Source organism: Vidua macroura, chromosome 12 (genome assembly GCF_024509145.1).
Source record: "Vidua macroura isolate BioBank_ID:100142 chromosome 12, ASM2450914v1, whole genome shotgun sequence".
Lineage (NCBI taxonomy): Eukaryota > Metazoa > Chordata > Aves > Passeriformes > Viduidae > Vidua > Vidua macroura.
Window position 1 is genome coordinate 14704139 of NC_071582.1, and position 6000 is coordinate 14710138.

Genomic DNA, 6000 nt, shown 5'->3' on the forward strand with positions numbered 1-6000 from the left:
CCCTCCACCTCTTTCACACCCTCAATTTCCTATCCTGTCTGCTGTCTTTGCCCATCCATCCTCCAGTCCTCGTGTTGCTGTCAAACCTGGCTACTGTACACGGAGGTGATTATATGAAACATTAAACAGCAATTCAAGTGGAACAGATGGAGCGCCCCTCCAAAGACTGCCCAGGCTGCAGAAAGAGCTCAGTCTCTGTCCTTGTCAGTGATGGTGGGGGGTGATGCCTCCCCTTTTCCACTCAGACAACAACCCGAAACATTTCAGAAAGGGGCAATGTCCCCTTTGACCTGTCAGGCAGATAGAGTCTCTTCAAGCCAGCAGGAAAATATAACATCAAACAACCAAAGCAAAGAAAGGAATAGTTCAGCTCCCAGTAGTGCCTTTGCAGGATTTGAAATCCCACAAATTTCAGTCCCCAAACCACTGGCCCCTCTGCCCAGCCAACATCCTTTACCAGGAGCTTATAGATGGAAACCAAAGTAGTGAGGAATGCTAAGAAATTCCTCTCTCCCAACTATTTCATTGTGGGATGTTTGCCCCTTTCCACATCTGGCAAAGCTATTTTAGAAACCAAGAAAAGCTTAACAAACTGACGTCTTTTTAGCTAAATGACTCAAAAGAGAAAGGTTAAAATGTACTCTTTATTCTGTGTGCAGAGCTCTACTGAGCACAAGATGTAACTGAGAAATCTTAAAGAGTAGCAAATGAATGGAAAGAAGGAATTTCTGATAGAGATTCTGACAAATAAAACCTTTTTTTGTTCACTCTACTTCTGGAGAAGAGCTCAGTTCCCCGAAAACTATTGCTAAAAATATACTTCATCTGTGAACGGCTTCGGAAAACGGGCAGGTACTGAGGAACACCCGGAGCAGCTCACTGGAAGCAACCCAGGGGACTCTGCCAGCTGCCAGTCCCTGACATCCTCACGTAAGGGGAGAGCTGTCAAACCCTCGGGCACCCTGGTTCTTTTCATTCTCTTTCTAAATTTGCCAGGCCCTCCAAAGCTCAGCACCCCTCCAGCTCAGGGCTCACCCTTTGCCTGCCCTGTGGCAGAGCAATGACACCGAGCAAAGCTATGACCACAGGAAACCCCAGCGCTGGTTGGAACACTCGCCACAAATCAGCAGGACAGCAGCCTCCATCCCCAGAGCTCCGGAACAGGATCAGACACATCACCTGAGCTCCAGCAGCAGCTGAAATCCACCACAAACAAACACCGATGGCTCGGAGGGGGAATGGGGATAACCCTGTCCCTGCTCTCCCACCTCATGGTTCTGACTGTAGGATCTCTGAATCCATCCTTCTTTCCCTCCTTTCCCTGAGCCAACAAACCAACTTGGCACACAGCTGTTGCCCCTGGCTGTGGGTCTGCTCCCCATAAGGTGTGGGGTGCTGGTGAGGACCCATCGTGCCGAGGTGAAGCCCAGGCACGGGCTCCCCTTCACAGCAGCGCTGCTTGCAGGAGGGAGAAGCTCTGGCTCAATCAATTTTACAACTCTCACATTTCTCTGCTGGTTGCTCAGCAGGGAAACAACCAATCCACCGAGAGCCTGCTTCTGTAGAGCACTTAGGAAAGTTAAGGCAAAGACACCAAAGAGAGAGAAGGGAGGAAAGTGCGATACGTTACCTTTAACAGTTCAGTGCAGTGCTTCCAGAATCTAAGTCCCATACACCTGGCAGAGAAATGAGGTCTTTTTCAGTGTTCAAGAAGTAAAGAACTTGCCACTTCTTGCTGTTACTGTACGTCTTCTTCACAATCTCCAGATGAGTTTTCCTGCGTTTTTGGCTTTTTTTTTTTTTTTTCCTTCCCTGGTTCTCCAGAAGAAATCAAAATTCCCTATGTGGTATTTCAGGTCCTTTCAGGCAGTGGCAGCAGCAGCAAGCTTGAAGAGTAAGTACTGTGTGTGAATGGCAAAAAAGAGAGAGAGGGTTTCAGACCACATTAGCTGCCACTGGCTGCAAAAGAGACCATCAAACTCCTGTCAGCCTCCTTAGATACCTCTTGAAGAGCTGGCACTCTAAGTGTATTGGATCCTCCTCTGGATTTTAGAGTAAAGGTAGGCAGGCATCCAGGGGGCAGGGGGAAATAGGAGGGCTTATGGACCAAAAAGGAAGCCCAGCCTCTTGGAAAGAAGGAGGAAAAAAAAAAAAAAAAAAAAAAAAAAAGCCCAAACCAAACACCCAACCCAGAAAAGAAAAGAAAGGGGAAAAAAAGCATTACTGAAAAAAATACTGTAAATGGAGAAAGCCGAATGGGGAGTGGGGGATTAAATTTAGCCCTCTGGTTTGGAAGCAAACCTGGCTGGGGCACCACAAGTGGTTGAGAGAGAAGAAATAGTTTGTGTAGTAAAAAGAGAATGTGGTTTATGCAAACTAAAATAAGATGAAGCTAATTAAGGAACCTGAGCAAAGTATGTGTGTCTGCAGTGCAGTCAATATCACTGCAGTCTGAGCAGAAAGGAGCAGATCCACTGGGAAGCCCAAAACCAGCAGCAAACAGGAGAGTTCAGGGAACTTCTGCATGGCCCCACTTGCTTCTGAGGTAGGGAGGCAGGTGATGGAGGGAAGGAAGGGATGCTCAGCATCAGGAAAAGGGAAGCACGTGGAACATCAGTAACTGATAAGTGATATAAAGGCAGAGAAAGGAGGCATTTGGGAATAAGTGTGCTTAAAGGTTATTTGGGGTGAACTGGGGAGAAATGGAGAGCTCGTACACACACCTAGGAATAGTGGAGCCTGAAGAGACTACCCCAAAACTGAGGAGGATTCATAACTGAATCCTTGGCCGGAGTGAAGTTGTGAGAAAGTGCTGAGAGAACTGTAATGTGTTTTCTTTTTTTGTTTTTTTTATTCTGTGGGGCTGCTGGTACCTTTGAGATGGATAAAAAGCTGTGACTGGGGAGGAGGAAATGGGTCTGTTACTGCAGACCTTGGCTTGTGAAGGGGCCAAATGACAGCTGGGAGCAGGTGAGAAACTGCTGAGGTGTTCACAGTTGAGAAAAGCACTTTTGTTTGAAAAATCTGTTGTTTCTAACATGGAAGAGAGCACCACCAGCCTAAAGTAAAGGTAAAGTCTGAAACTGAGCGCAGGCAGGTCCCCCAGTGCACCAAAGCCACATGGCTGCCCTCAGTATCTCTCCTTCCATTTCTCTTTTAATATGATCTTTAATATCTGCACTTCCTGCTCTTTTCCCAAGATCCTGATTTTCTGTCTGATTTGTGATATAATAGTTTCTCCTCTCTCCATAAATTATTTTGGTCCCATGCCTCACTTCAAAACTTGCTTCCTTGACTGCCTCACTTTTTAACCTGAGGCTCATAACCACCAGCCCTGCATCCATCATCCTGACAGGTAATGCTCCCAGACCACAGAGCATGGAGCCTCACTTCTTCCTGCAAGTACCTTATTCCATCTCAGAGATTCAATACCAAATTTTGGTTGTGAATTTCCCTTTGGATTATCCCCTCCACACCTTTTTTTCCCCCAGTAGTGCAGCACTAGATATCAATTTCAAAACTTTCCAGGTGCCCATCTGTTAAAAGTCCAAAAGGCAGTGAGGGAGAGCTTTGGAAAGGACACTGGAAAGGACAGTGTCTTTGTAACCTGAAACACTGCTTGGTGCAGCCCAGGATGTATTTGGCTTTCTGGGCTGCATGTGCACATTGTTGGGTCATTCTGAGCTTCCTATCCACCAACACCAAGTCCTGCTCCTCAGTGAGAGTAAGCTCTCAATCTGTTCTCTGCCCAGCCTGTATTTGTGCTTGCTTCCCCCACCTCAACGAGCCTGTCTGTCTATACCAGCACTGTCTGTTCATATCAAATTTAATTTTTCATCTGCTGAGATAAACCTGGGCCCTGCTCAAAGGACATTGGATCCATCCAAGGGCTGCCACCATCTGCAGGTGCTGGGTGGGCTGGGACAGACAGGGCTGTGCAGGATCATCACCTGCCTCCCCCCCGCACTAGCTGGGGTGTTTCCTCATGGCCAGCACAGTGTAGCCATGGCAATGAAAGGAGAGAGGCAAAACACACTGCAGATGGGGCATGACAGCTCATGCTCCAGGCAGGACTTGGTATTTCCAGCTGGGTATAAGAGACACATAGACAGGATCTATAAAATGTGACCTGGCTGATTTTGCTCAGACTCACGTACGTGAGACACTCCGAAACAGCTCATGCCTGACCACAGCCCTTTCTCCCCGTAACATAAAGATCTTTTGGGAAATGTACATGTTTAGTTGTTTTGCTGTGGAATAACTGAGCCCTCTGTACCCTCTGCTGCTGCCGTGGTTTGGCAAAGAAAACCTCATTTGAACCTTTGGTGAGCTTAAGCCAGGGAACAGAGAAAATTCCACTTCAGAGCTGACCAGTTAGGAAAATGTGATGCTCCACACATACCGGTTTCTTAGCAGCTTCAGGAAAGGGATAGAAACTGTTCAGTACCTGCTGGCTGTCCCAGTTTTTTGTCTGCATCAGGAAGGATTGGAAAAACAGCTAAATATGTTCAGAGAAATTGTGATTCATAAACTGCTCTTGTGTTTGTTTGTTCTTTAAGCTGAGGAGTGGCCAGGTCAAAAAAAAGTCACATAGATGACTTTTGTTTTTTGTTTAAAGAAGGAAAGCAACAGTTCATGGCTTTTTGAAATACAGGTAACACATTGCAAAAGTGCTTGCAGTTAGGTAAGATTTTTACATGTCATTATAAAGTTAAAAGGAGGCTTATGTCTATTCCCAGTTAAGTTTAGCCTTCAGGGAGCATGAATATTTGAACAGAGAACAAACCCTGTGGCCAAGTAAAAGTAGATAATAGCTTTTCTGTGAAAACTATTGAATATCCAGAATTTATATAGTGGAAGCAGTCACTGAATGAAAATGGCCAGAAAAGGGAAAAACACCAGACAGAAAAAGGTTGTGTCAATTAAGGTGATAGTCACAGTTTTTCAAAATCAATCAAAGGTGGGGTTGGGTGGGTTTTCAGCCAAGAGAGAGGGGGAAAGAAAAAATAAATAGAAAAAATATTAACATAAAGAATAAACCTTTCAAACTGCTTTTAAAAATTGTGCTAATCAAACCACTCATGGTTGTGAACTGCTGCTCCTTTCCTACAACTACCAGAGCAGTCATCTCACAGCTCCCAGCTTGTCTTACTCTCAGAATGAAAAGGAGGGTATTGTGTCCCTAAAACACTTATCATTTCTGGAATTATTGTATTGTATTAAAAGCTAATTTGGCATTTTTTAAAAAGCACTGGGGACATGAGAAGGGGCTGTGGGATCCCAGCTACTCTGTGCACAGGTAGAGTGGGGTGCACAATTTCAGTCTGCGCACGATTTCAGTCTATGAACACTCTTCAGGTGTAAATCTTCAGGTGAAGATTTAGGGTCAATCCACGACCTTTGGACTCATGTCCAAAAAGTATTGTTCATTCTTTTACAGTCAGTCGTCTGACATTGCAACAGACACTTCTTGATCAGCTGCCACAATTTCCTTCAGAGATCGATGTCTGGGCTCTCCCTGCCCCGCAGTGCTGCCGAAGCTCTGACACTACGCTGAACTGAGGCACACAGAACCAAAGTGCCTTGCTCAAGGTTACGGGTGAAGGCAGTCTTAGAGCCAGAACATCTCCATTCCCAGCCCTCTTCCCTCTTTCAAAGCCAGTAAAGCCCTTATCTGCTGCAGCAGTTCAGGAGTTTGCTGCTCTGATAAGTTGTTTTTATGGACAGTGATGTTCTGTAGAGGTGAAGCTGCCACCTCAAAATGTCAGCTTTGACCCTCATATTTGGGTTCTGCATTTCTCCAAGCCAAAATCCCATGATGGGTGTAATACAGAAATGCCCATGTCATTGCTTTAGTCACTGGGTCCGTGACGGGGTGTCATTGTATAGTTTTACTTTGGAGTCCCACCAGAGGGATGAAAAGGGACAGTGCTGACATACCTCTAGCTAAAAATTAGGAGGGGCCTAAAACCTCCCAGGAGAGACTTTGCCTACTTAAAT

The 6000-nt window shown here is 45.8% G+C and overlaps 1 protein-coding gene across 2 annotated transcripts in view; it reads right to left on the reverse strand.

The window, feature by feature from the left end:
• ACAN (aggrecan) overlaps nucleotides 1–1938 on the reverse strand; it is a 46539-nt gene extending 44601 nt beyond the window's left edge. For both annotated transcript variants that reach the window (XM_053988769.1, XM_053988768.1), the window contains exon 1: nucleotides 1631–1938. The gene's annotated coding sequence lies outside the window, so the exon portion shown is untranslated. The remainder of the gene's footprint in view (nucleotides 1–1630) is intronic.
• Nucleotides 1939–6000: the final 4062 nt, after the last annotated feature.